The sequence below is a fragment of the Anguilla rostrata genome, chromosome 6, assembly GCF_018555375.3.
Source record: "Anguilla rostrata isolate EN2019 chromosome 6, ASM1855537v3, whole genome shotgun sequence".
Classification (NCBI taxonomy): domain Eukaryota; kingdom Metazoa; phylum Chordata; class Actinopteri; order Anguilliformes; family Anguillidae; genus Anguilla; species Anguilla rostrata.
The window spans coordinates 42189691-42217476 of NC_057938.1; positions in this window are offsets into that span (position 1 = coordinate 42189691).

Genomic DNA, 27786 nt, shown 5'->3' on the forward strand with positions numbered 1-27786 from the left:
AGTTTTATTCACAAAGGTTTTCATTTCTGCTGAAGGCCAGAGGTCAGTTTAAGATTCCATGACAACACGCCTATGAAGGATTAGGTCTACCAATGTCTTTATAAATATTTACAAAGAAATGCCATAGTAACATATTCCTCTATGGACACAGTTATACATGTCCAACAGTCCACCACTAAGCATGTGGGAGCTATTTTATTCTTAAATCACTTGATCTTCAGTTCCATTAAAGAGTTTGAAAGACGTACAAAAAATGAATAGCCTTTGCGTTTATATATCTGAAGATTTCATATGATGGAGAGAATTGGTTATTCTATTCTTTTTCATTTTGTGCACTCCAGATGTTATTTCCTTTTATCTTCATTTAAGAAACTGGGCACCAGAGGAGAGCACATCCTATACAAATGGCAAACCGCCGTGATAGATTGAGCAGAGACTTGCATTATGGGGCAGTGTATTTCCCTCCTACCGGAACATACTGTATACCGGCACTATAGCCAACCGTCTGTCCCTCTGCAAAGTTACCGAGCATGGTGGACTCTGGCATTCTCTGTGTTTGATTCTAAACTGTGAGCGTGTGCGTGTGTGTGTATGTGTGTGTGTGTGTGTGTGCGTGTATGTGTGTGTGTGTGTGTGTGTATGTGGGCGGGGCAGTTCTGCACTGAGAGCCAATTCTTTAACCTTGATAAACTGCCAGAGAAACCCTGTTTACCTGTTAGCATGAGGCAGGCCGCGCGCGGTTCGTGCCGCGGGCGTCGGCGTCAGCGCCGTGAACGCCGCGTTCGGGTTGCCTTCGTGCGAGATGACGCTCTCGTCAGCCTCCTCGGCCTGTCACCAGGCCGTCGTTTTCCGAAGCCGTCTGTTTAAAAAGTTTTAAATTAGCGCACGTGCCGCGCGCGGAAATGAGCGACGTGTCAGAGAAGCGTCAACGTTTCGCCTCGACAAAAGGCCGAGGCGGCCGTCTGTCAGGGACGATCGAGCCGCCCGCGAGAGGGAAGGGCAGGCCTCTGCCTGAGCGGAGCCGAGCGCCGCGCCTGTGACAGCTACACAATTTCCGCGAAAGGGAATGAAGTCGCTCCCTCGAACGCGGACGCCGCCCCCGGTCCACCCCCCCCCCCCCCCAACCCCCGTTGACCGGGCGGTGGTCACGCCGAGCCCCCCGCTGACAGACGTCTAGCCCCGTCGTCGCCGTCCGACGCGAACCCAGCCTCTGAATTTCAATCTCTCCCCGCGCGCGTCACGGACCCAAACGAATAACTCCTTTCACCTCTCTCTTACGAGTCGTTGCCTCCCTCCTCGGCTGAATAATCGAATGCAAATTGCATTTCTCTCTCTCTCTCTCTCTCTCTCTCTTTTGACTGGGTTTGCGTTCGGAAAGGCCTTTTTTAGCCTCGAGATGCAACGCGGCCCAATACTCACAGACCCAGAGAAGGATCCCTTAAGGCTTTTTCTTCATTTCGCGATATGATAATGATTTCGCTTCGCGTCGAACGTCCTGTGGGTTTAAAGACGTTGCAAAAAAGCAAGTCTGGGGGATCACTTTAATCCTCGAATGGGAAAACCTGTTGTTTGCGCGCGGTGAGGGAAGCACGCCCATTTTGTGCCGAGGATTTGCATTCGCGGTAGTAGCAGTCTACTGTGTACATGGCTGGGGGTGTGCATCTGTAAAACGATTATTATTCCTTTGTGATTTATTTGCAGCATGTTTATTGGTTCAGCCGTAATAAAACATTCCGAAATACTAAACACATTAATGCACAACATTAATCACAGACGTAATTAAAATTTCATGTATGTTTGTGCATACATAACATGTTATTTTACTAGTGTAACTCAATTACCATAAACTTTTTTTTTTTTTTTAATAAGCATTCAAAGCGTGACACAAAAATATGTTTCGAGCGTATAGTCAGAGGAGGTGTCGCTGTCCAGGTCTGTGAACATCTGACATAACCACGAGACAGACGGACGGCAGCTTGGTCTCCACGCTCTCACGTTCGCCGTTGCGCCAGGGAGAGAGAGATCTCTCAAACAAAACCAACACGGCGGGTCACGCAAGGCCAAACCCCCTGCCTCCGCCGGTGACCTCTCTGGCATCCGCGGAGTTTACGGAGGCTTCTGGGATGGCCAAGCAAAGCATAAACAGCAGGCAAAGCGTGCGAAATCAAACACGTTTGAATGTTTTCGTAAGCAGGCCCCGGAACATTTCGGGCTACGGCTTTTTTTTTTTGGTGTGACACAGCATTAAAATTGTTTCCAGCAGCATGTAAGGAGAGCTCGCTGATTAACAAGGTAGGCAGATATTTGCCACGGTGGTGTTCACAGGATGCAGCCAAACAGCACACTGAAGCTAAATGGTTATTCTGATCAAGGGATCACAGGCACTGAGGGGAGCATTTGAAACTTACTGTACCATGGAGCCATTGCAGTTTACCAAGAAAACAGTGTGAGCTATTGTGTATCATATAAAGTTTGCTTTACATTATATTTTTATGGTACATTTAAAGAATGCAGCGCTTCGCAAATTTAAAGTTACGGACAAAGGATTATTGGCTTGAATGAATGCCTTCTGCTATTTATAACATATTGAAAACTGACGTACGCAACAGTTTTTTTTAAAGCACATCATCACTTTCACTTTCATCAGCCGTGATGTTAGGTTCGTATGTGGTTGGGGGCATGGGGCTGGACAGAGACCTAACACTAAGACAGGTGAAAGTAGCATAGCTAACAAAACACTGAAAGCCTGAGAAAACTCCTGCAACTCGTATCCCCACACCACAAACAATTATGCGGTATATTTGCTGAATTTTAATTGTGCGTTTTATTGTTTTGCTGGGTTCCAGAGCTCAGCGTGAAAAGTATAGGCTTGGAACAGCATTAAACTTTTGTTTATACGTGCAGTCATATTAAACTAGCTAAGCATTTTAAACACCATACATTACCCGTCACAGCCACTGTTTCAGAAGGGCAATTTATAGCAGCGTAAGGACACCGTCTCAGACATAACGTCGGAAAGTTTAGTCTGCAAAGTTTGTTTAGTTTTCGCTTGTGAAATGCTAATATTCCAATAAAGCATTTCAGAATGGTTCGGACGGCCCAGACGCTGGCCCAAACAGCTCAGCTAAATCACTGTTTCTTTAAAGAAAATGATCCCATTAATGTGCCGTTGACTGACTCAGTGGAACCCCGGACGTATTCCTGGTTGCCCATTATTAATGGGGAACTGAAAGGTCTCCTTACAAAAAGAAATCTGTGGTGTTTTTTTTTTTTTTCTCCTGCGATTGATTTTTATTTTTCCTCAGATGTCGACGCCCCCCCACCCCCCAACCCCCCCCCCCCGGTTCGCTGCCTCCCCAGTTCGGGGCCTGATCATTAGCGCCGTCTCGGCTTTTATAAATCTGTCCGCCCCGCGTTGTAAATCTTCCCGCGCGCTGACGCCGGCACGTAGCGGCCCAGTTCTCCTTTTAGTTTTTCTTTTCTTTTTTTTTTTTCGGACCCCCTGGAGACCGAGCGCTTTCCCATTCGCGTGTGGGCACAGAACGGCGGTATTACAGCACGCCGGTCCTTCAGCGTGCCAGCTTAGAGGGGGCAAGCGATCTTTCGTGGCTCCGCCCGCTCATCCCCGGTGTAGGTACGGTGAGCGAACCCGGAGGAGCTCCGTCCGCCCCATTTCCCGCCGCGCGCGTTGTCAGCTCGGCTCTCGAACGCCGTTCTTTCAGCTCTCCCCCGGCGTTGCAAAGACGCGGCGAGTTCGCCGTAGAGCCGCAGCCTTTCCGCACAAAACCGAAGCAGCTGTTCAAAGTGGCACTTTGTACAGGATAAAACGTAGTGCTTTTTTTTAAAAAAGCGTTCCATTTGAAAGGAACAATTTGTATAAAAACGAAGTTCGTTTCGCAAACTACAGAGGCCGGGGTGAAGAGCGTCAGATGGTAAGCAGTTCAGTTCAAATTGCAGCGGCGTTTAATCGCTTAAATGTTCAGAGGCTATAGCAAACATGCATTATTCATACGCCGTGTAAATTGGCTACAATTACATTTACATAAGGCCCGCGATATACGCTGTTTGCTGTTTGCGTATGAACAACTGTATCTGTCCTTGAAAATGTCTTTGTATGCAGGTATTATGAATGTTTGAGCTGAGTGGGAGATGGTGACATGGATTAATGTCCCCTCTTAATTAATGCACCAGTAGCCTTGGAATGAACACAACAGGAGTTGTTAACTTTATCGAATATGGCAAGCCAGAGGACTTTGGCTCCGTTCTTGGAGTGCAAAAGGGAACTTTGGAAGTAACATATGCTCCTAAGGCTAGGTTCATGCATTTCCTGTTACTTTTTTCTTCTTCAGCTCGAACTCTGGACAGGGCCAAGCATTGTCCTCTCCTACCACATCTATCATTTCCTTCTCGGTTAACCTTTCGGCTTATCGTCCTGAGGCAACGTTGACCCTGGCAGAGTGTCTCGCTGGCGTTTCTTGGCCTGCGCAAAATCCACAGTAGTTGTGCACAGCACATGCACTTTACATCTAAGCAAGGCACCAGGGACAAATCATTCATTCACACAAAAAATTGAGTGGGAGGAGTGGAATGGTGTGCATTTCTGCTAATGGACATCAACAGCTGGGCTGATTACAGCACTCTTCAGCCCCCTCCCAAAACTAACACAGCACTCTTGAGAAAATGCAGCTCACATTTCTCTCTCTCTCTCTTTTTCTCTCTCTCGCTCTATCTCTTTCTCTCTCTCCCTCTCTCTCGCTGTCTCTCTCTCATTCTCTCCCTCTCTCTCTTTCCCCTCTCTCTTTCTCCCTCTCCCTCCCTCTCTCTTTCTCCCTCTCTCTCTCTCTCTCTCTCTCTTGCGCATAGACACATGTTCTGTGCCCCTCTAATTGGGTTCAAGCTAATTACACTAAATGAAAATCGTATGAATCTGTAGCGCAGCTGCATCACATTTCGAATCATGATCATGATTACTGTTATCATGGTGGTTATTTTGGTGTACAGTGTTATTTGTCATTGTTATTCTAACCTCTCATTCTCCATTTCAAGGAGTAGTCAGGACTTTAGCATTTTGTATTTTGTGATAATACATTAAAGCATATCTTTAAAGCATAAAAGCCAGAGGTGGAAAATCCAGGTTCAGAAAGTATAAGTCCTCACCAGCATTTAGTTCCAATCACGTGGATTTGCTAATTAGCACAGTTCTTCAGGAGGTAGAACTAATTAGTGAAATTAGCTGGCTTAGTTCACGGGTGCAAGAAACACATGGCAGGTCTTCTACTTTCTGGCCCCTGGACTTTCCATCTCTGATTAAAGCTAAAACTTTAAAAGCATGCAGAGCAACAGCATGCTTCGAACTGGAATTCTCTGGGCTCACTGGAGACAGTCCATGCATTGTGGCAAACCTCGAGGTGCTTTCTGCAGGCAAGTCACTCTGTATAATTCGGAGAGAGAGAGAGACATCACGCTAAGCACTTAGCCTCCCCGCGCTTCTGGCTAGCCTCCGGCTCCCTGGACCGAATTCAAATCCGGTCTGTCAGATTCCTTTTTAGCGAGCCCCGCCCCGAAAGGTCGGCCGGGAGCCGCGCTCACCTTCTGGCCCCCGGCGAGCGAGATCCGCGCCCGGGGCGCGACGCGGTAAACCCGGAGGAAATGGAGGCGGGCCCTCGTCTGGCGACACCTCATCAGCAGTCAGCGGGTGAGGACGCCGGCCCATTAGCTCTGTTCCAGCGTCTGTGCCTGGCAGACCCTGACGACGGCGCGCCGCGCCTGGTGATGCGCGGGAACCGGCCGTGTGCGTCCGAGGAGGGCGATGGCGAAGGGCACGTTCTGGCTACCTGTCGACCGTCACCCGAACGGTCAAGCTGAAGTCCAAGGTTCTTTCTGTTGTTGCGGTTATCCTTATTCTTATTTTAACTGTGCTCCTGATTCTTTTTCCTAGTTTTTTTTTTTTTTGTTTTGTTTACCGTCACAAGGTGTGTTAGCTGTTTCCTAGGTGTTGTATGCACACCAGCCTCATTGCTCTCCGATGTCACATCATTCACACAGTAAAAGGAGCGCTGCACCAAGAGACGAATCAAAAGCTGCGAGATCCAATATTGCTTTTGAAAACAGGCAGGCATCGGGCACCCTCGCCACACATTTCCACAGCAGCACAGACCCGGGAGGCACGCCAGTATATCTGCATTCGCAGCCGATGTTCGGTTTTTCCTAAATCCAGTTTGTTTGGTCTGGTATAGCGCGATTAACCGCTCCTTACGCTAGCTGTTAAATATCATTTTTATTCCATTCCGTACAACGCCTGAAAGTGAGTCGCTATCTGTGACTGTGCAGGAGTTACCTTATCCGTAAAAACACCTCTTTCCTCATGCAGCCGAGGAAGAAACAACCGTCACATTTCCAAATCCTCTATGGTAAATTATGAACCAAGTCAACCCTTTTATTCTGAGTTATAATGACAGCCGTGCTCTGAGGCCCTGTTAGAGTCAACCACTAACATATTTTTCTCCAGACAGAGATTCAAAACTTATGACACCTGTGCTAGAATTTCCCCTTTCGTGCCTGGATCCCATTTGATATTAATCGGATGCACCAAGATGCAGCCACCAGCTGCAGAGTTCAGGCTACGGTTGCCTCAGGATTTCCGTGATGAACTTTATGGGGAAAAAAAACATGCTTTTTTTGTCACAAGGTTAGGGTGGCAGAATGGTTATTATGGTCTGCGGTTTCAATGAGGTGTTTAATCTTATTCTGTCCTATGATTTCTTCTTTCTGCCCCAGTTCCATTTCAAACTCATGCTTCCGAGAAAGCCACAAGCGAACGAGAAGAACAGTCAACGCATTCAGTAAGCGGAGCTAATGCGTTTTGATTCAGGCTCGGCGAATCGAGCCTCGGTGATGTCATGCACTCGATTCGTTCCCCGTGAGATGGACCCGGGCCTCCGGTTTAGCACGGCCGAATTTTGTCTCCCATCCTGTCCTTGCGGTTTCTGCGAGTTTTCGCCGTTTCCGATCCCCACTCAGACAACCTCAGTGACATCTGGTGCCATTAGACTTGGATATCCGAGACTGACGCCACGCTCGTATTCGCCCCCCCCCCCTCCCCCCCCGGTTCGCCGCGGGGGTGTTTGCAGCGGGAGAGTGCAGGAGGAGCTCGATACCGTAGGTATTTCGGTCCGCGGGGGGACGGTGATGTCAGCCCTTGAAGCCGCGATAAGAGCTTGATTAGCTCCCCGGGCGAGGAAACTGGGTCTTCACCAGCAGCAGGCTAATCGAGCCTCTCATCGGAGAGAGTCGTGGCGGGAACTCGCGAAGTTTGCGGGTTTTTCCGCCCGCCTTTTCCGTGCCCCGGCGGTAAGGAACGGCCAACGGACGTCGAGTCTCGCGGCGTGATTATGCGCGTCTGAATGCTGATTAGCGCATATCAGAGCCAGGGTGTGTGTTTTCTTTTTCCCTCTTTAAGTCTCTCCACGTGGGAGCCGGTGTGACAGACTCGGCTATCTCATCTCCGCACTCCACTGCACTTGGTAATTAAACCTTGGGGGGCTGAAGATGGCGGGTCACAGCTTTAAGTAAGAAATATTTCCTGTTTGCCTCCCAGCTTCCCACACCCCCGAACCACTCGCAGTCCCACCTTGTGGTCGGTCACACTTGACCTGCCAGGTAAACAGCCCCGAACAGAGCCAAGAGGGAACAGGCAAACGTCGTGAGAAAATTAAAGGAGGGCATTTGGGGGCGTGGCTCAGTACCAAGGAGCCTATCACAGACACGGGGTAGACATTGCCTCTCCCATTCCCTCTGGGGCTGTGGTGCTGACTCAGATTTTGGTCATAGTTGGGAAGATAAGGGTCCGCCACGCAAATTAAGTTGGAAAACCAACAGAGTAAACAGAATAAATAGCTTGTTCATGAAAACAGGATACCACATTATCTTCCAAATTCCATTTCTCAGTAAAAAACAGAATGCCCAAAATGCATCCATAAAGACTGTTTTTGTGGCATTCATTTTATACAGGAAGTAAAGGAAGCCATTAAATGATATCCAATTGACAGAAGGTGTGTTCTGAGAGAATAGAATGAGATTCAGCCTAGAAGCAACAGGAAGCCAGTGTCTGCTTTGTCTTCCTGGGGCTGGGGGGGGGGGGGGTGGGGGGGGTTACTCATTGATGTTAAACAAGGGCCCTTAATGATTCTGTTTGACATTAAGAACATCACAGCACTCCCCCACCACCTCTCCACACTTCTTGTCAAGCGTAATTCTGTGTTTTGATGGAATCCAGGTGTTAATACAATGAGTGGCATTTAATGCGTTTAGAAAGTCATAGCAGTATGAAAGGCTCTGTGGGTTCTGTCATTTCTGGGAACAGAACGAAAAAAGATTGATTTTCTTCTTCTTTTTACATTAGCTATGCATTACAATCCAGAGTTGGCATTATCACCCACTGTGGCACTTGTCGCGTGTTAGTATAAATTGATTTATTCATTCTCGCGTGTTTCATAAGCGAGAATGAAAACAAAATGGAGATAAAGAGTGAACTCTGACCATAGTTAATGTCCTGGAATGTGCGTTTCGCATGCAGGGTATGGTACCGCCCGGGTGTTAAATGTCTTTTTAATGGAGACAGTCTGGAAACCATTCACCCCACCAGCCTGGATGGAGCACTGGTAATTACAAAGATGTCCTATTCCACAAACTTTATGTTCTGCTCTGAAAAATGGGGGAGCTCAGTTCACTTTTTTTGTGGGGGGGGGGAGTATCTGGTCTGGTTTCTTGCTTGACCTAGTTTACATTATAGCGTCCATCTAAACTCACACAAACCAGAGCTTCACGTTTCAAAGTTTATGTTTTATGCGAAGTTTATGTTGATAGCAGAAGAGGACTGAGTCATGTGGGGTGATGCGTCTGTGTAATCTCACTGACAACCCGAAGAGACCTCAAATGATCCCTTCTCTCTGACTCACTGACTTGTAGTGGACAGAACCCGCTGAGGATGGCAGGTACCAGCGAGAGAAAATGGTATATTTTTGGATCGAAGCAGTGTGTCTGGAGGTACAGCACTTAATGTGGAATATGCTTTATTACTTGTAAAGATGGCCGTCCAGTGTGCTATGATAGTCTTTCCCATGCTTCTGGCCCCTCACTCCAAGCCCATGTGAAAAGATAGTTTGCTGAAGTATGCATTAAGTATTTTACTTTTAAAGCAATATAATTATACGTCAGGTGTGCTGAAATGCATTGTATTTCACGTGGGAGGGCAGGCAAATATATAATTGCAAAAACAAACAGATGCAGCGGACCCCATGGACTGGCATTTTCTCGTTTCTACGGCGGGCCTATAAGGACGGTCCGTGACTGCGTCAGCCTAGCAGCTGAAAGTTTCCCCCGCGTCCGTAAAAAGCACCTCAATGCAGCGGGAGCTCGTAGGCTAATTTCATTTTAGCCTCTTCCTCAACCCCGGGGGCTGTTATGCAAAGCTGTCACACGGCACTCCGCGCCGAGCGCCAAATGCGTTTAGGCTCCGCGCGAAGCTGCTTGGACGCAGACAGAACGTCAGACGTCGCCCACAGCTCCGGACTACCAAGCCCCCGTCTGTCTCTTCTCTTTTTCTTTTTCTTTTTCTCTTCTTTGTTTTTTTTGCACAGTGAGCTCAGACATCGGTAAATGTTTTCTATTTTCGGATGATGAACGTTCTGCAAAGCCATAGAAGCAACAGTCAAAATACAAACACGTTCACATGTCGGATTTTATTTTTAGTGTTATACTGAGGAAACGTGCAGAATAGATGCTGGACATTCTGCTGTAGAATGGCTATGCGCAGCCCTAAGCTTTGCTGTCATTTAATCATTTAAACGACTTCTTTTTTTTAAACGGCTTCTTTTTTTGTAATCATACTCGAAATGTTGAAACTCTCCGTGCACTTCCATCTGTAAGTCATGCCCCAGGTTCACAGATTTCGATCGAGGCTAACTTTGGAGACTCTGAGCTGTGGGCTTCTAGTCAATTGGTATCAATGGCCCTTCACGGTATCATTGAAGAATTTTAATTCTTTGGCATAATACAAGTGTCTCGGATGAGACAAAAACATATTGCAAAAAAAAATGTTTTATTTTATTTTTATTAAATGTTCCTTGTAGTGTAGGTCAGGTTCTTCAGATTAAGACCAGAAACTCATGTCCCCTACAGGGGATAAAAAATGAATTACTGGGTCTTAGATGGCTATTAGAAAGAAGAAACAGATTCCTCTTCCTTTCATGTAGGCAAGGTGAACTGTACTAGTATCTCCACTGGATGTGATTGCTGTTGACGCGTTGTTGTGTCTGGAAAAGATATGGTCCAGACCGCTTTTGATTTAAAAAGAATGTATGATGTGTCTTATAAGTTATCTTTTTATAAGTTATCTGTAATATATTTTCTGCTTACTTAGGCTGTCATTGCCTGAAGTATCCTTCTAAATATGGTAAGCTGTAGAACTCCAAATTGGATTTCTTTGCTCACCTCCCTGTTTTGCCTTGTAACACAGTGTGCTGTAAAGTAGTTCCATAGCATTATTCTGGTTTTGATTGGCCAATGCTATGCAGCGTGGCAGGTCAGTGCAATACAAGAGTGGCGATTCCACACTTTCTGTATGTTCTGTTTTAAAAAAGAGTGACAAAACTTTTAAATAATAGAATTTGGGAGATTAGTGCCTCTGCTATATTCATGCTGATGTGTTTATGGAATGAAAGTTATTGACTGGGACCTTTAAAAAAAAATGCTTTGCTGATAGCGAGCCAAATGGAAAGAGCCTGTCTGGAGCATTTGGCACGGATGGCTAAAAATGCACTGTTCACTAGCTCATTGAAATTCATTGAAATCACACCAATCTCAGGCTCAGATCTAATCTAATGCTTCCGTTATCTGTATAAATCTTTACCCCACGCTTGGTTATCTTGGCCGATTCATTCATCTCCATTCTTAAGGGCTGAAATTCTCACAATACAGAAGAGACCGACTTCCGTGTAAATCTCTGTCTTCGCCGGCAGAGTCTTTAGACGTCCCTTGTCATAATCCATCAAAAACGCATTTCCTTACACAAGAATCAAGTTTAATATTTTCTGTGAATTCATCATGGCCTTATTTGAACTGACTTTGTTATGACATAGACATTGTGCTTCGTACAAGTATTTAAAACATATATATGGGTTTTTTTTTGTAGAAATGCACCAAAGATTATATGTTTGTTACAAACCAAGCTTTTACAATTTATATGCATTAAATCAAAAGTGATATATATGCATTTTGGACCTGGTCAGTTACTGGATCGACAGCAGTGGCAATGTTTTACCAAATAACAGTGCCATTAATGTTTTTTTTTTTGTTTGTTTCTTTGTTTTTTTTTTTGTCTGTGATTTTACTTATACGTGTAATTATATTCGCATTCAGGCATTTATGAGACATTCTTATGTACGCATTCTAAAGTACATCAAGGACACCGCTGTATTTTAAACCAGTTTCAGACAAAATATTATCATGCAATCATATATCTATATTAATTTTTATTTATTTATTTAGGGACAGCAGATAGTCTTCCCTTGTGTAATCTTAATGTTATTCAGACAGGGGGAAAGCAGAAAGGGTAATAGATAGAGATGGGGTCACGGTGCCACGGTGGGGAATCAAACCCCCAGCCACACGGGGGATTTGTATGAGGATTGACAGTCGGCCACCCTGCGGACCGCGCCGCACGGCGTCCCCGACAGTAATTTCGTTTTCGCGAACGACGACACAACCGTTCCTTTTTGCGCGGAAAGGAACGCCGCGCTTCAGGTCAGCCCGCGTTCGGCGAATACGTCGACGGAGAGGGTGAGAGAAATTAAAAACGCGACATGGCGGGGCGCCAAAAAACCCCACGAGCGCCGCGCGTAGCCTCCCGGTCGTGTGCTTCCGCGCTCGTCGACGCTGTCACCCCTCACCTGGCGCAGACTCCGCACGCCGCCAGATCTGTGAGAGAGCTGCGGGCGGCCAGAACAAGATGGCGGGTAGCGAGACGTGCCAACCACCCCCCTCCGACTGTTCCGGAACAGTCCTCATGATTTTTTGGTTTTCAGATTTCCCCCGTGTTTTGGGGTCCTCTGACCTTGCCCCGTACCCCGCACCCCAAACACCCATCCACGGCTGTGGGAACACTTTAAAATGCTCCACACGCCGGCAGAGAGTCCAGGCCAGCCTGTCTGTCCCTCTCTCTCTCTCTCTCTCTCTTCTCTCTCTCTCTCTCTCTCTCGCCGTCTGTCTTCCAGGCTCAACTTGCATTTTGGTCCCTGATGTAATTAAATATTAAGAATCCTTCTTTTATTTTTTAACTTATATATCCAAGGCAGAGATTCCTGTGGATAGAGCCTTCGCATTACATCTCCTAAACATTTATGAGGAACTATTAATATGATGTTTCTATTTAATAGTGTTTTTTTTTTTTTTTCACAATGCTGCGTGTAACTGTAAGTTGGTTTTTCCAGCTCAAGCTATATCACAAGGCAAAGTGCTTAGATGATTCATGCAGTGATATAAATATTTGCGAGGCTTCTCAAAGCTAGTCCTTGTCTTAGACACTACAACTAGAAATAAATGAGTGATTGAAGGTAATTGTGTGAGTTTGTGCATGTGTACTTCCATTAGGGTTTGTTCGTATGGGTGTAGATGCATATCATGTGTGAGTGAGTGAGTGAGTGGGTGTGTGCATGTATGTGTGTGTGCGTATGTGTAAATTGGTGTATGTGTTTGTGTGTGTTCACATATATACATAACTGTGTGTGCATATATAAGTATACGTGTGAGTGTGCGTGTTTGTGTGTTTGTCAATTACTGTGTGTGTTTGTGTGTACATACATATCTGTGTGTGCATATGTATGAGTGGGCATGTGTGTGTGAGTGTGTGCGCATGTGTGTGTGTGTTTCCGAGTGTGCGTGTGTGTGTGTGTGTGTGTATGTGAGTGACCGAGTGTGCGCATGTGTGTGTGTGTGTCCGAGTGTGCGCGTGTGTGTGTGCATGCATGTGTGTGTGTCTCTGTGTGTAGAGAGACAGAGCAGGTTCCTTTCTTTCACACAGCTCTCCGCGCTGGTTCGGGCGCTGGCCAGCTGAGAGGAAGAAAGGAAGGGGCTCACTGGGGTTTAATTGAATTGTAAATGTGTCTGGGGAAGCGGAGCAGCAGATGGGAGGTGCAGGCAGCCCAGCCGAGTGAGAGGGAGGAGAGGAGAGGGGGATGGGGGGGGGAGGGTGTGGGCTATGCATTGGGAAAGGGGCTTTGGGGCATTAGAATGACCCTGGGGCCCTTTAACCCTGTGGACGCTACGAGGGGCCGAGGAAGGGGAGATAGTGACCCCCAGCTCACTCTTCTTTTATTGCGTCTCGCCGTCGTTAAGGAAAGAAAATAAAGCCTGTATGCAGAGCGCCGCTTTCAAAGTGTGTGTTTTTTTTCATTAGCAAAATGGTGCTTTGGTATATCGATGAAACAAGGTATTGATGATTATTTTATTGATGGACGCGGGTAATAAAATGGAATTATGCACCGGGCTCCCTCATGACTGCAGAATCGCTGATATCAACTGCGTATCTCAGACACGTCAAGCCTGGAGATCTCATGCTTATTTCTCACCAGGATCTTCGTCATGTTCTGGGAGCTAAGGAAAAGTAGAGGAAATTAGTATCTGGGCAGCAGTGGAGCTCGACTGTTTGGCTAATGACAAGCCGCGTGCGGAATAGCATCCAACGGCCTATGTATTAGTGGGCATGTGTGTGTGTGAGTGTGTGTGTGCGTGAGTGAGTGTGTGTGTGTGTGTGTATATGTGTGAGAGCATGTTTGCGTGTGTGTGTGTGTGTGTGTATATGTGTGAGAGCATGTTTGTGTGTGTGTGTGTGTGTGTGTGTGTGTGTGTGTGTCCACCGGCCAGATGCACCCCTGCCTTTATCTCCGTCCAACACATCCGCTGCGCCTTCCAATCGACCGCGCGGCATTCCTCTCTCCACTCGCTCCCACATTTTAATTAACCTGGCTTTGCGGAGTGGTGGCACCGGGATGTCCTCACCCGCTCGCCGTAGCCCCGGGCGTCGGGGAGAACTGCGCCTCGTCGCGCGAACCCCAGGGGGGAACGGACGGAGGCGCGGACGCAGACTCGTGAGATTGGTCGAAAAGTTCTGTTTGATTCGAGCCGATCCGTCCGATCTGAAACGGCGTGCTAAATTGAAGTGCTCGGAAGTGTACCTCCCTGACGTTCCAGAACCGCGGCGGCTTTCGTGGCGGGGTAAGAGCCGCGATATCGCGTTTGAATTTAAAAAAACTGCTCAGAATAATCCCATCCGACGTGGCCACCTGGCTCACGCGTTTGAGCCTTTTCTTAATACGGCCAGCCTAGCTCCATGTGGGCCGGGTAAAATCTTAAGTAAATTAAATCAATCGTTTTAATGAATTAGTAGGGTTGCCAAATCATCTGCAAGAAAAACTATGGCCTATGATTTTGGTCTCCTTCATCTGACGAGGGCAAACAAGAACGCAGACACTTTTGCTTGTGCACCACAGAGGCCGTAATTACTGTATGATAAGACTATAGCTGGCAGGTTAATAAAATATGTGGTGGTGGTACCAGGAGAATACTAAGATGGATGGCTGGGCGTTGAATGTAATCCGGGTCTGTTTCTTGCTCGTGTTACAGCTTTTGAAGAGGCTGTCTGGCTGAAACAAAGTACAGGCCGCACTGTAAACAAAGTGTTTGGAGGGAGGGGACCTCTTGCTCACCCTTGCTGTACCCCCCCCTATCCAGTCTGAATCTCCCTCACGGATGACTGGCTGACCCCAGCTAGCTGCTACCACCCTGTTTTACATAAAGCAGTCCAGCGCTACAGTGAATAAACAGATACATCCACACTGACTTTGACTGGTAGTACTGGAAATACTCCCACGTGCCTTACACCCAGGATGGCGAGTCTGCAGTTCTCAAGCTGCAGAGAGTTCCCAGCAGTTTAGACCCTTCTGTAATAAACCAGGGAAAACTGAATTTATTGTCTTTTTTTTTTTACTTTTGGTTTTGCAGCTCTGTGGGGGACAAAAAAAAAACATTTTATACAGAGCAACTAATACTGCAAATGTTCGCATGATCATCTGAGACATCTGAGATATTTAAACTGGCTGTTTTAATGGAATAATCTTATGCTACCACACTTTCATTATTTAATATGCTAGAAAAGGGTTCAGTAAAACTTCACAGCCTGTACTTGTTGGCCCTCTTCCATAACTCAGGACAGGGCTAGAATCAGAAGTGGAATATGAATCAGCTCACAGTATAAGGAAGGAATAAAACAGAGATGTAAACTGGACTCTGGTTTACAGCTGCAAAATTGTGTTTTGAAAGGCAGACCTTATGTCAGTGCAATTCATTTACACCATATCTCTCTCTCTCCTTCGCTCTCTCTCTCTCCCCTCATATAAATGCACTATTTAATTGCTTATTTGTGTTTGAATGAGTAGACAAACAATCGTAAGCCACTTGTAAAGGATGAGGCAAGGTCGTTGTTTCACGTTGATGGCAACACCTTCAGACCCGCTCGAGCTGACGCCCTCCAGCAGCGAGCTCCCGGAGCCCTCTCTGCGACAGCGAGCGTCGAAACGAGAGCGTTAATGAAAGGGGAGCGGGAGCGGAAGACGCTCTTGAGAGGGCGACCTGCTTTTCAGAGCGGTGGCGAGCTGACCCGCCTGTCTTTGGCAGGTCACCCTGCCCCCTCCGCGGACACACACACACACACACACACACACTCATACATATTCACGCGCACACTTACGCGCAGTGACTGATTGCCAGAGCAAATGATGAGCGTAGCGCCGGTCGGCATCATCTTTATTCATTATCCTGTCAATCTTCATCTTGGAAAAGATAGTGTTTCCACTGAATCATTTCTGATTGATTGGTTTCCAATCTCCCTCGCGGGCTCCGTGTTTTTCTTTAATTTGCGACGCTCTTCGGCTACAATTGTTCGGGCCTTTCTCCCCTCTTTTGGGTAAGCCGCACGATTGATCAGGCGACCGGACAGGAGGGCGGGGCCCGATGGACCACAATGCCCTGCAAAAAGTTCTGCGGTCAAAGGGACGGCGTTTAATCGCGGGTCATACTCGCGGAGCCTTCGGGGCAGGTCAGGAGGAATGATGCCTTCTTTGCAGGAGTATGGCAGCCTGTTTATGCAGCGCCAGCCTCTGAAGATATGTGCCTTTCTGTCGGCGACCGCGGCTGGGTCGGTTCAAAAAAGGGTCAGGCTCAAATCAGGGCCCACCGACTCTTCATCACCAAGACACCCAGACAACACTGAGTATGCTTCTTTTTTTCAGGAATAAGGAATGAAATCTCACAGCTTGGACGCCTAAAATACTGTGCCTCTAGTTGTATTTGCCTAATACACAATATGTTCCAAAAATGCCCACAACCTTTTTATTTGTTGCTAATTTTGCTTGTTCAGACTAGATTTATTTACTGATGCTTGAATTTATATATATTTATATTGGCTCACTGTTGCACAAAATCACCAACATACGCATCTTGTTGATTAAGGCTTGCACGGTTGAACTACAGGTAACCTAAATGGTGAAAGCAGGCATTGTTAGTGTTGTATTTTTAGACCTTAGGAAAGCTTCAGACACTCATAACTACAATGTTTTACTGTCAAAATTGTCAAAACATAATGTGGCAGATAATACCATGAAGTGTATGGATTTATATTTGAACAACAGGAGACACTGCACTAGGATAAATGGGCACTTTTCATCACTCTCCGAGTCTTCTATTGGAGGCAAAATATTGATAAAGTTTACATACATTTCATGGATTGTAGTTTTAAGAAGTTTTAAGAAACATGTTAAAGTTAAAGATAATCAGTTAATATAATCTTCAGTTAATATAATCTGGCCCATTTTAGATTCCTGAGACATCAAATGAGCACAGATGTGGCTAAGTTGTACATGTATGCACTAATACTTTCTCATTTAGCATATTGTGCCTCCATCTGGTCACAGGCAAATGCTAATACTTTGAAACAAATTCATACATTATATAAACAAACACTGAAGGCACTAGACAAAAAAGCTGCATTGCTTAACATGAAGCCTGTAACATATAAAAACTCTTAAAAAAACATGTAAAAAGTTATTTTTAAAAAAAGTTCACTTCCAACAGCAGGGATAGTATGATACTGGACGCATCTCTTCAGAAATGCTGCTTGTTTTCTTCTGACAGCAAGAGGTCTGGAATACCCCCCTCCCCCCCCACCCAGTAGCGCATGTGTTTCTTTTATGTGAGTTAATCCCTTTTTTCATCAAGCCACATGTCCACTTCTTCTTAACTTCTTTCAGCATTCAGGAACTGAACGAAGCTGTGTTTTGTCACCAAGACTACGTTTTGGCAAGACCTGACAACGTACTCCACATGCCTCCAAACAATGTTTTTGGCAGGTGGGTTGTAGCACAGCTTTACAAAATAGTATTGTTATCTGTATGTTCATTTCAAACCATGTGCACATACTCCTAACTTATTTTCATATGAGTGCAACTATATGGAAGTACCCGCTTTGCTCAAGCTTGATTAAGTAGATATAAGACTGGGCAATGGCTATTCCTGACAAGCAATTAAACCTTATTCCACAATAGTTTTATACATGAAGCCTGAATAGCATTGTTGTAGTATAGTTCAATGTTGGTTAAAAAAACCTCATTAAATGATGCAGGCATTGTGAATTTTGCCTCATTGTCATTGTATGATTTTAAAAATGTGATTAGTACAGAGGAAAAACAATCAATTTGACATAACTGTCCCAATACGTTTTGTATTTGACTGTATATGGTTGACATTGTTTGGTTTCTTTGGTAGAAAAGTCCTCCGCTCTTCAGAATGGATTTTGCAATGTGAAAGCTTCACTTTTATCGTTTTCCACAGGGTCTTGTGAGTCACATGATGATTTAAATGATGATGCGGAGGTGATATCATAATAGCATGATGTCATTGCATTACCTAGCATCATTTGCTGTACATTTACCAGACTCCTTGTAGGTCTTGTAGGCTAGTTTTTAGCCTTTAGCTTGTGATTAATCTAAAAAGTACAGTTTGTTGTTGCACTCGCACACTGCATTGATTGCATCAGGGCTGCGAGCTGTTTATTGCTATATAACACTGGTATATTTTACCATCCCAGTTTAGTTTCTTGGGCCATTGGTCAGGCTGCCTCATGCTTTATTAAAACTACATACATTAAAATGTGCAGTTTGTCTCCACAAATCTTGGTTGTGTCCCTCGAAATTGCGTTGTTGCAGTTTACATCACAGTGTTTCTAAACAAAAATGTCACTATTCAGAGACTTCACATTTGCAAAAGAATGCAGATAGGGCACAGAGGAACATAAAAATTGACCTTTGACCTTTTTTATTGTACCAATCCTTATTCTTAGAAAACAAACGGCAGATTCTAAGAAAACAAATGGCAGATTCATTGCTCTTGTCTTTTAATCACCAATCAAGGAGGTTTTTTAAAAAACATATACTTTGTCTTCTGAGGGAGAGCAATCAGAAGATGAATCATGCCCTCGAGAGTCATCATAGTTGTTGTGTTCAAGAACGCTCGCTGTGTCCTGGTGTTGCCTTCAGAAAAACTCTCTGTATTTCTAAAGAGTGCATTGAACCTAATCAAGGCTCCCCGAGGCATACACTACTCACATAACAGCTCTCTGAACTGTAAGGAAAGGTAAGAATTTATAGGTGTCCACAAACAATGACCCTATGGGAGACCGCTGGTTTTGAGCACAGCAGCCCTTCGCATTAGTGCTCCACGTTGGTCATATTTTCAATTTTTCTCTTATTCCGGTTCTCTTTGCTATTTGTGGTTGAGTCTGCGTATGGGGAAAAAATGAATTAATGTACAAGGTCCAGTGCGGAATTTTCTATTTAAGTAGTCTATCTTAATGCTATGTTTATATAAGTTTGTGTACATTAATGCATGCATTTCCTAATTCTTGCAATGAGAAATCTATTGTAGAAATGGGGAACAGCTCCTGATTAAAGACACAGTGTATGCAAATTGTATTGCGTTGTTTTGCTCTAATCTCTGAGCTCAACAAGTCAGCAGACAGGTCGAAGCTTACTGTAGAGATGTAGCTCAGCACCAGTTAGGATAACAAAATCTGCAGAAGGACACTGTCCACTTAAAGTGAATCACCATTTCATCTGCATGATAAACTGCAGGAACTGGGTTGTTTTAAGTAATTGTAGCCCGTATTGTTGCTACATCATTGATCCGTTAAAGGCTGATAAAAGGGTATGACTTTGATAGCGTAGTCGCACAGGCGTTTTGAGTGGCGCATCCTGTTAAAGCTCTGGTTCTCTGCTGCGGTGCCGCCACAGGGCAGCGCATAATCGACTGTTCCCTCACCCAGAGGGGGGAGAGGTTAGCTTGTCCGGGTTGTCGATGTCTTGTCACACGTGAGCAACCGTTCTGGTCGATCAAGTGCCTGCAGACCACCAATGTAAGAACACCAGATGTAGGACTGAGGGACTGCAGACTGAAAGAAGCAGTGTCTGGTAGTGCGTGCTCGAGAGGAGACAGGTGCTAGTCTGCACCTTACTAAATGGACGGAGGACATCGCAATGATTGGACAGGGCTACAAAAATGATTGGGTATTGGGCAAATGAAATGCGAGATACAATTTGGTTCAAAAAAATCAGCATCGGCGTCACCTCTTGTTGCCCTCAGTCTTTGAACGTAATAGTATCATAAATCTACCAAAATAAAATTCATGTGAAAACTATTCATGTGTTGAGACCATGGGCAGCTATTCCCAAGACTGATGTGCTGCCATTAGTCTGAATAGTCAGAGATGATGGAATATTTTATGTGAAGTATGCCTATATTAAATAAAATAATAGCACGATAAATAAATAATAGCGCATTGGACTTTTAGAGACATTCGGAACGCCTTGGACATGATCTGTTTTATTGTTAACAAATGTTTTGCAGCAGTGAGTAGCAGTCTGTGTGTCCTTGCATTTAGACGTACCTCACTTTAAGTTCTCTGTCCCCTATAGCAGGGCAAAAAAAAACAAGGGTTACACTTATTTCCATTTCGCTGCAGGAGTGGAAGAGGAGGCTTTCTTAAATAATTGGAGAGTCCCCCCCTTTTGTCCCTCGTTCCAGCTTTCAGGAGAGAGGAGAGAGGTCGTGGTTTTAAAATGAAGGTTCACGGGGTCAAAGCTAAAAGTAGAGCAATGTCAAGACTGGATTCCACCCGAGCACTTAGTAGCGAGCCCCCTGGACATCGGAGCTTGCCACAAAGAGTCACAGTCACGTCCGCGTGATGAGTGATGATGCTTTCAGCTCTCGCCCTTAGCATGCATGAACACTCCACATATGTCTTTTTTTACCCATTTTTGCAATTGAACATATATCCTCATCCAGGACAACATGCGCAGCATTTGCCGAGTGCAACAGAAAAGTGCAGGACAATATTGCATTGGGACAGGCTTGTGACACAGCGGTGTTTACTCCGAGCAGGAAGGCAATATTCCCCAAACTCCCTCTAAAAGGCACAGATGTTTATTTCATGAAGTTCAAAAATGAATGCGCTTCATCCGTACGTACACCAGATCAATTTTTACTGAATTATGAGTCCGTGTCCTTCCTCACTCTGGACTTCTGGAAGGAAACCGAATTCATGGATGCACATCTGTATTTTGATGAGAAACGTTGTTTGAGAGGATGTCCCCTAAAATGAAATAATGCATATAATAGGGAACGGAACCTCACTTGTAACCTAGGGGAGCACAGGTTTTCCAAGGGTATGTTTAAAATGTAGCTCATGTACGCATTGCGTGCAAATGCAGAGGGGAACAAATTGATACCTTGCATGTGTTTCTTATCAATGCATCCTAAATGATGTTGCCTGCATGAAGATATCCCATTACGTTGCAGCAAAAGGGGTTTTTGAGTTTGTCCGTGTTTACACAGCTGGTTTTAACTGTTTGATCGTGAAGATTATCGCTATTAGCATCGTTTACCTTGGGCTTTTGTCTTTAAATCCAAAAAAACATGTGCTTGTCCAGAATTTTCTGTGGACTTTCGCTCGCGTGTTCATTTATTTCTGAATAATTCCCCCCCCTTTATTCTCCCCAATTTGGAATCGTCTAGTGGGCCTTTCTCCACCGATGTGTCACCTGTCTTCACGCAAGATCACTGCAGCTGAAGCTCTTGCACACCTCTGGCTCGCTCACTCACATACCAGCGACAATATCCTTTACATCAGATAGTTCTCTCTCGTTTTTTGGACTGATAACCAACAGAGCTGGGGTGGCTTCCTTTAATGATTGCCATGGCACCTTGAAGAAGAAGCTAACCTTCTCAATGCTGAAGTATTGCACTTAAAAGTCACACTTGACTTTAAGCGAACATTTGTAAATGTAATTGCAGAGCGAGAGCGTTGTGACTTTCAGTGTCTTACACTGAAACAGAATGCAACTGAGGTTGGATCTTCCTTCCTCCCTCTGTCCCTGCACACACACGCACCTAAAACCCATTGGAAGAAAAGTACTTGTTTACTTTCGAAAAACACAGTCCCTCATGCCAGGCTATAACCTTATTTGTGTTATACAGTATATCTTCCAAATTTCTTTTTAAAAAGGGGCATTTTGTTCTTTTCCCCAGAACACACTGTTACTGTTCACGGGTCGTTACAGACAAAGCAAAGGCAGCTGAGAGCTCCTCCCGGCAGAGGGAAGTTGCAACAGCTGGGTGGCTTTGAAATGCATTGAAAGGCTGTAAAAATTTCATTTTGCACACCGCCCCTTAACAAAGCGGCGGCGCGCGATGCAAACCGTTAGCGCCGACATCGTGATTGAGCAGAGGATTGTGGATCGCGGCCTGTTAGCCTCAGTGGCCTTTGGCTCTATACAGCCATCCTTCACAAGATGCACCGCAGGACCATCTTTTGACCAAACAGAAGGCAAGTTATCTTGCGGTGATTTTTTTCGGTTTTCACAGATGAAACAAATCATAACACGAGTCTGGATATTAGTCCATTCGTCATACAGCACATTGTCCGAAGGATGACTTGGGGCAAAGATGATTGTGCACTTTGCTAAGAAGGTAGAGCACACATTAGAGATTATATGAAACAAAACCTTGATTCAGGATGCTCAGTTGGTAGGTTTCCTTTTAAATCTAATGTTGTAGTGTTTTTCTTGAACAAAGATCATTCGCTCGACGCAACATAAGTGCAAAGGAAACAGGAAACGGTTTGGATGCAGAAGCTGAGCTTCACTCTGCTTGACTTCTTGCTTTCCCCACTTTATTATCCAAGAGCAGTGTCACGAGGCCCTTCCATTCAGAGCGCCCATTGAACCACTGCCTGTCTTCCCTGGGCTCTGACGGACAGTAGACACATGCAGGCAGATGTTCACACGCGTCAGGGTTATTTTTTTTACACAAACCCTGATTCCTTGAGTCACGTCCGTGTATGTTCATCGGCCCGTGCTTCCCTACCCTGTGCTTCCCTAGCCTGTGCTTCCCTATCCCGTGCTTCCCTAGCCCGTGCTTCCCTATCCCGTGCTTCCCTAGCCCGTGCTTCCCTAGCCCCATTGCTTCGCAGCAGGAGCTCAGATAGCACTGCTGTAGATAGCACAGGATTGTAACAGATACCCGCCCGACTGCAGCGCGGAGTAACGGGCGCAGGCCGGGACTCGCAACCGGAAGGCCGCGCCTTCCGTTCCCAGGCGGGGCGCTGCAGTCGTACCCTTGACCAATCCACTTAACCCGAATTGCTCCGGTAAACATCCATCTGTATGAACCTGTGAAAAAATGCGAGCTATGGTGCGTGAGTCACCCTGGGTAAGGGCATCGGGGAGGCGAATAAATAATGCAAGGCTTTTATACCGAGTAGCACGGAGCGGGGCTCGGTATCCGCTAACACGCGTGTGCGCTCTCTCTCCCTCTCCCTCTCTCTCTCTCCTTGTCTCTCTCTCCCTCTCTCTCTCTCTAGCCCTCTCTCTCTCCCCTCTCTTTCGGCCCCGCGTGCAGACCCCTATCAGCTGAGAGCCCCTGCTGTCAGAGAGGGATGTTAACTGTGGGGAAATTTATACCCGCCCCACCTCAGGGTCATCCCGACGAGACGGACCACCCAGACACGAGTGACCCGCCAAGGACGCCGCGGGAGAAAATAAATAAACAGCCGCTCGCCGGTCGCCCCGCGACCGTCCGACGCGGCGGTAGAACAGCGAGCGGCTATTAGCATACAGCGCGCGCTCCTGCGCGTGGGCCCTTATCTTACCGCGGCGGCGCTCATTGGCGGGAAAGCCGCCCGCTCGGGGTCTTCTGATCATTCCGTTTCGCCGTCGCCTCTCCAGCCTCCCCGTCCTGTGCGAGCATGCATCTCTTAGTCATCGTTTCCGAGCTGTGCTGAGAACGTAATTGGCTTTTATCAATCACATTCTCCATCAGACAGTGTGGGCCATTTACTGTCTGTCCGCTCCGGTCCCCCTGTCGTATAAATCCCCCGTGGAAATGATTAATTGAGACCGAAAGTGAAACACCGCATGAATAATTAATGAGGGGGGGGGGGGCAAACCGCAGCCTCGCTTTTGTCCAATCAGGAGATAGCCCCTGAAAGATCACATTTGGCTACTGTTATCTCTGGCCACACGGGTCATTTTTATTCTCATGCAAAAGGCGTCCGAATGGCAGATATCAGCATTTGTACCGAAGCAACGGGCTGAAATGGTTGAGTCGAAAAATCACGGTCGCAGTGTTCGGCGTCTGAGGTGAGCCAGAAGAGTCAGCCACGGGAGCGTAAATATCAAATGTCTAATGGAACGCAAATCACCTGCAATTTGATTTCCTGTTTTGTTTGTTTTATTGCGGCGAGGGGGGAAATCAAATTGCAAATTCACTCCTGCCGTGGCTCTCCGCAGCTATGACAAATCAATTTCCCTCATGTCAAGCAAGCGTTTCATGACTCACAGTCGTCCTCGATTTTCAGACGCGAGCTTACGGCGAGCAGCTAGCGGACCTCCGCGTTTTCAGTGTCAAACCGCTACCAGGCGCAACATCGAATGAATATGTGACGGTTAAGGCATTGAGGGCCAGACGTAAAAGGGCTCCTTTGAGTTTCTTTTAGGTTTTTTTTTTTTTTTTTTGGTTTTGTTTTATTTACTTGAGACCGCTCTCGAGAGTTTTTTTTTTTTTTGTGCTGTCACGGGTGTTGTAGACCAGGCGTCCTGAATGAGAATTTCCTTGGCCGGTTGCTAGGAAACCGAGTCCCCGGCTGGAATTATCGCTAATTGACAGCTGCTTGCCCTGAGGGGTTGATTCTAACCCCGAGACCCCGGCATAATGGAAGAGGCCACGGCTCCCCCCCCCCAACACACACACACACACACACACACACACACACACACTGCAGGTCAGCGTGAGGGGTGCATTTCTGCTGGAGCTTGAGGAGATTTGGGGCAGGGTTTTGCGGTTGGATTTGATACGGGGGTGGGGGCGGGGGGGTTGTTGCTATGACAGTGGCGGGCGGTGGGTCTGTCGTGCTGCGCTGTCTGATGGGGCCGGAGGTCCGCCTGAGCAGCCCGATGACTCATCAGCCCCATCTGGAGCAGTCTGCCGAAACAGCTGAAACGCACCTTTCCGTTTCACTGGTTTCACATTCGAATTATAACCGAAATTTGAATTATAACGCGAATAAAGGAACAAATTAAGATTTAACTGATTGTACGAGGGGTGAGTCCTGCTTTCAATCTGCTTTTGCAGTACATTTATAAGGCAAATTACCAGAAATATTCACAGGGAAAATCTTGATTAAGTGGATATACACTATACTATATTATAGACTGCTTGTTGTCAGGACAGAAATGTACATAGATGAACTTTGCATATGTGTCTCAGATTATTCTTCCACACCGTCCTGGTAAGCTACTTCATGCATTAGTAACTCTTTGTGTCAGTGTGAAATTTTACTTCAGTCTGAATACAATAAAATCCCCCCTGAGTTCCTCTTTTTGCTGAGAGTAAAGAGATTAAGCAGGGAATTTTCTAAGACTGCCACAAATTAGTCCTGAATATAAAATTCACCCCCACAAGTTTTTTATTGGTGAGGTTTTTCATAAAAGTAATTATGTAAATCAACACTTCAGCATAAAATAGTTTACATTTTATTCATGTTATTACAAGCTTGTTTTGTGCATGTGATGACAACATATATTTGAAGAGATTGAGATCCACTGTAAACTTGAATATAACATAAGATAGAAGTAAGACTGTGTAGCTACTGATATAGAAATTACAATATGTACACTTCCAAATCTTTTTCTCATCTAGTATCTGTGCTATCACGTCACTTGGGAGGATATTTTTGCCACAGACTTCAATAAGTAGAAAATGCTTTCTCCGTTCATGAGAGAGAGGGCATAGAATTTTATATATCCAATATGCTTGATTGTACCAGTAGCCCAAGTGTCCACATTGAGAACACAAAAAGATGAACATTTGAATACTGCGGGTATGTAAATCTCCGTAATATTAATATGAAATGCATTTGGGAAAAAAATATATAAATAGCAAATTTCCTCACATATAAATTCTAGAGATTTCACTAAAATGACATTACGGAATATGTGTCAATAAAAGCATGTTCCCCTGCAATTATCTTCATATCTCTGTAATTAAAAAAGAGATTATTCTCATCCCTTAAGCCTTCTTGAGCAGTAATCCTCTTTTCATTTCAAACTTTTCATTTCAATGTGTTGATTACAACTTTCAGATTGCCACGCAATTGACACTTTTTGACAATTTCTGCGCATACAAATACATCTTTTCTCTTGCCAGTTACTTGACAGAACTTTCCTTCCATTCTTTGCCATTTAAAATGGAATGGAAATGAGCAGTTTTTTTCCAATGAAAGAGAATTCTCCTTGTCTTACATTGAAATATAAAGGTGGTAAAGGCTATTCAAATTATTGACTTCAGTCCTCATCATCCTCCAGTAATTGGTGTTGGAGGAATGAGTTATCACACCAGATGAATACCTCAACAACTGCACCATTTAAATCAGGTGCTATATTCAGTGACTTGCTTACAGTGTTGCATTTGAACCCTGTATGTCTATATGTAAATGTAAAGGATTTGTGCTTGTGAAATATAGGGAGACTTTCTCTTACCTCTGGGATTTGAACCCGTGACCTATACATGTGGAGTTACATATTAGCACATGCATATTTATCCTTAGAATTTCTGTATTATCATAATTTCTCAAATAAAGACTTCAGCCATGTCAGTATGCACAAGAAGCACAGTACAATTCCAAATAAATTAAACTGTTAAGTTAAGATCAAAGAGGCGAGCCACACTGGCATGACAGAGATCAGACATATTTTGTATATTTATAATGGCAGGACTTGATTCTGATGGTGGAGCTTATCCATACATAGGAATCACTTTTCTTTGCCACATGAGAGAAGTGCAGCCCTAAACAAACATAGGCCTGCAGAGCACTAGGGTTATTGAGGTCATATAAATCACTGTGACATTTGTTCTTTATTGTTGAATGTAATTTGGTTTTGCTTAATTCACCGGTGTAGAACATTTTGTCCCATAGAGAACATTCTATTGTGTCCATGATAAAACAACAGCCTTCTCTTCCAGTCAGCCCAGGAACACTCCACACTGACCATACATCTAGTGAACACGCACACACACACCTTGTATTCTCGATTCCCATCTTTGAGGGTCCCGTGTAGTTTTCCTGTTAATGTCATATTTGTGCCCTAGAGTGATCAACCCTCAACTGCTAAAGGGGAGGAATACTCTTTGAGTCAGTGCTTCTCATTAAACAGTAGAAAATAGCCATACAGCTATTCCTTCATTCACGCTACATAACAAATGTACAGGGGTCTAAACTGAACTTTTTGCATGATTTCTTTCAATTATCTCAGTAGATCAGTAGTTAAAAAAAACCTGTAAAACAGTGTTTAGAGCTATGGTGTCACCCAGGGACACATGAGAAAATTGAAGCACAGAGTAGAAGTACAGCATGTGCTGTACATGGACCACAGGAATGTAACACCAAAGCAGCTCTGCCAAAGTCAACATGACAGCCTACAGTGTGTGAGCTGGATTGGAGGACACATGGAAGCGTGTAGCCGTTCGCATGATCTTAAACTGAGCGGAGCGCGCCTTTTGATCAGCCGCTGCCATTTTGTATGACTGACCTGATTGCATCCGCTCTCTCTCTCTCGAAACTGAGTTTGAGGAAACGTGTTGGCTCGGCCAGAAAGGAACAGCTCACTGAACGACCGCAAATGTACAGCCATACGTTTTCACCGGCAACAAATCCAAATCTAAAGCGATGCACTGTCGTTTAGAATCTCGGATGGGATGCCAGGAGGTAGAATATCAAGCAAATAGAATAATTAAAGGCAGATGTCCCGCATTCATCAGTATTCATTGTAATTGTGTGTGCATTATATGGGTATCTGGAAAAGAGCTGCATCTGGCTAATGTACTATGCTGCTGGGGTATAGAATTGAGAACGTATATCCTTGGATGGGCTTCTCAGAGGGCTCTGTGTCCTTAATGTTGCAATAACCGAATAGCATGCAGCTGTGCTTGGTTGTCATGGCTGCTTGCGTGTTCAGTAAGGCACAGAGAAACCACTGTAAAATTTATTGTATAAGTCACATGTGTTTGTCAGTTGCTCTCTTGTTTTGAATTTCACTCGCTAGTTCTGTAGTTGGCAGGGAACTGTAG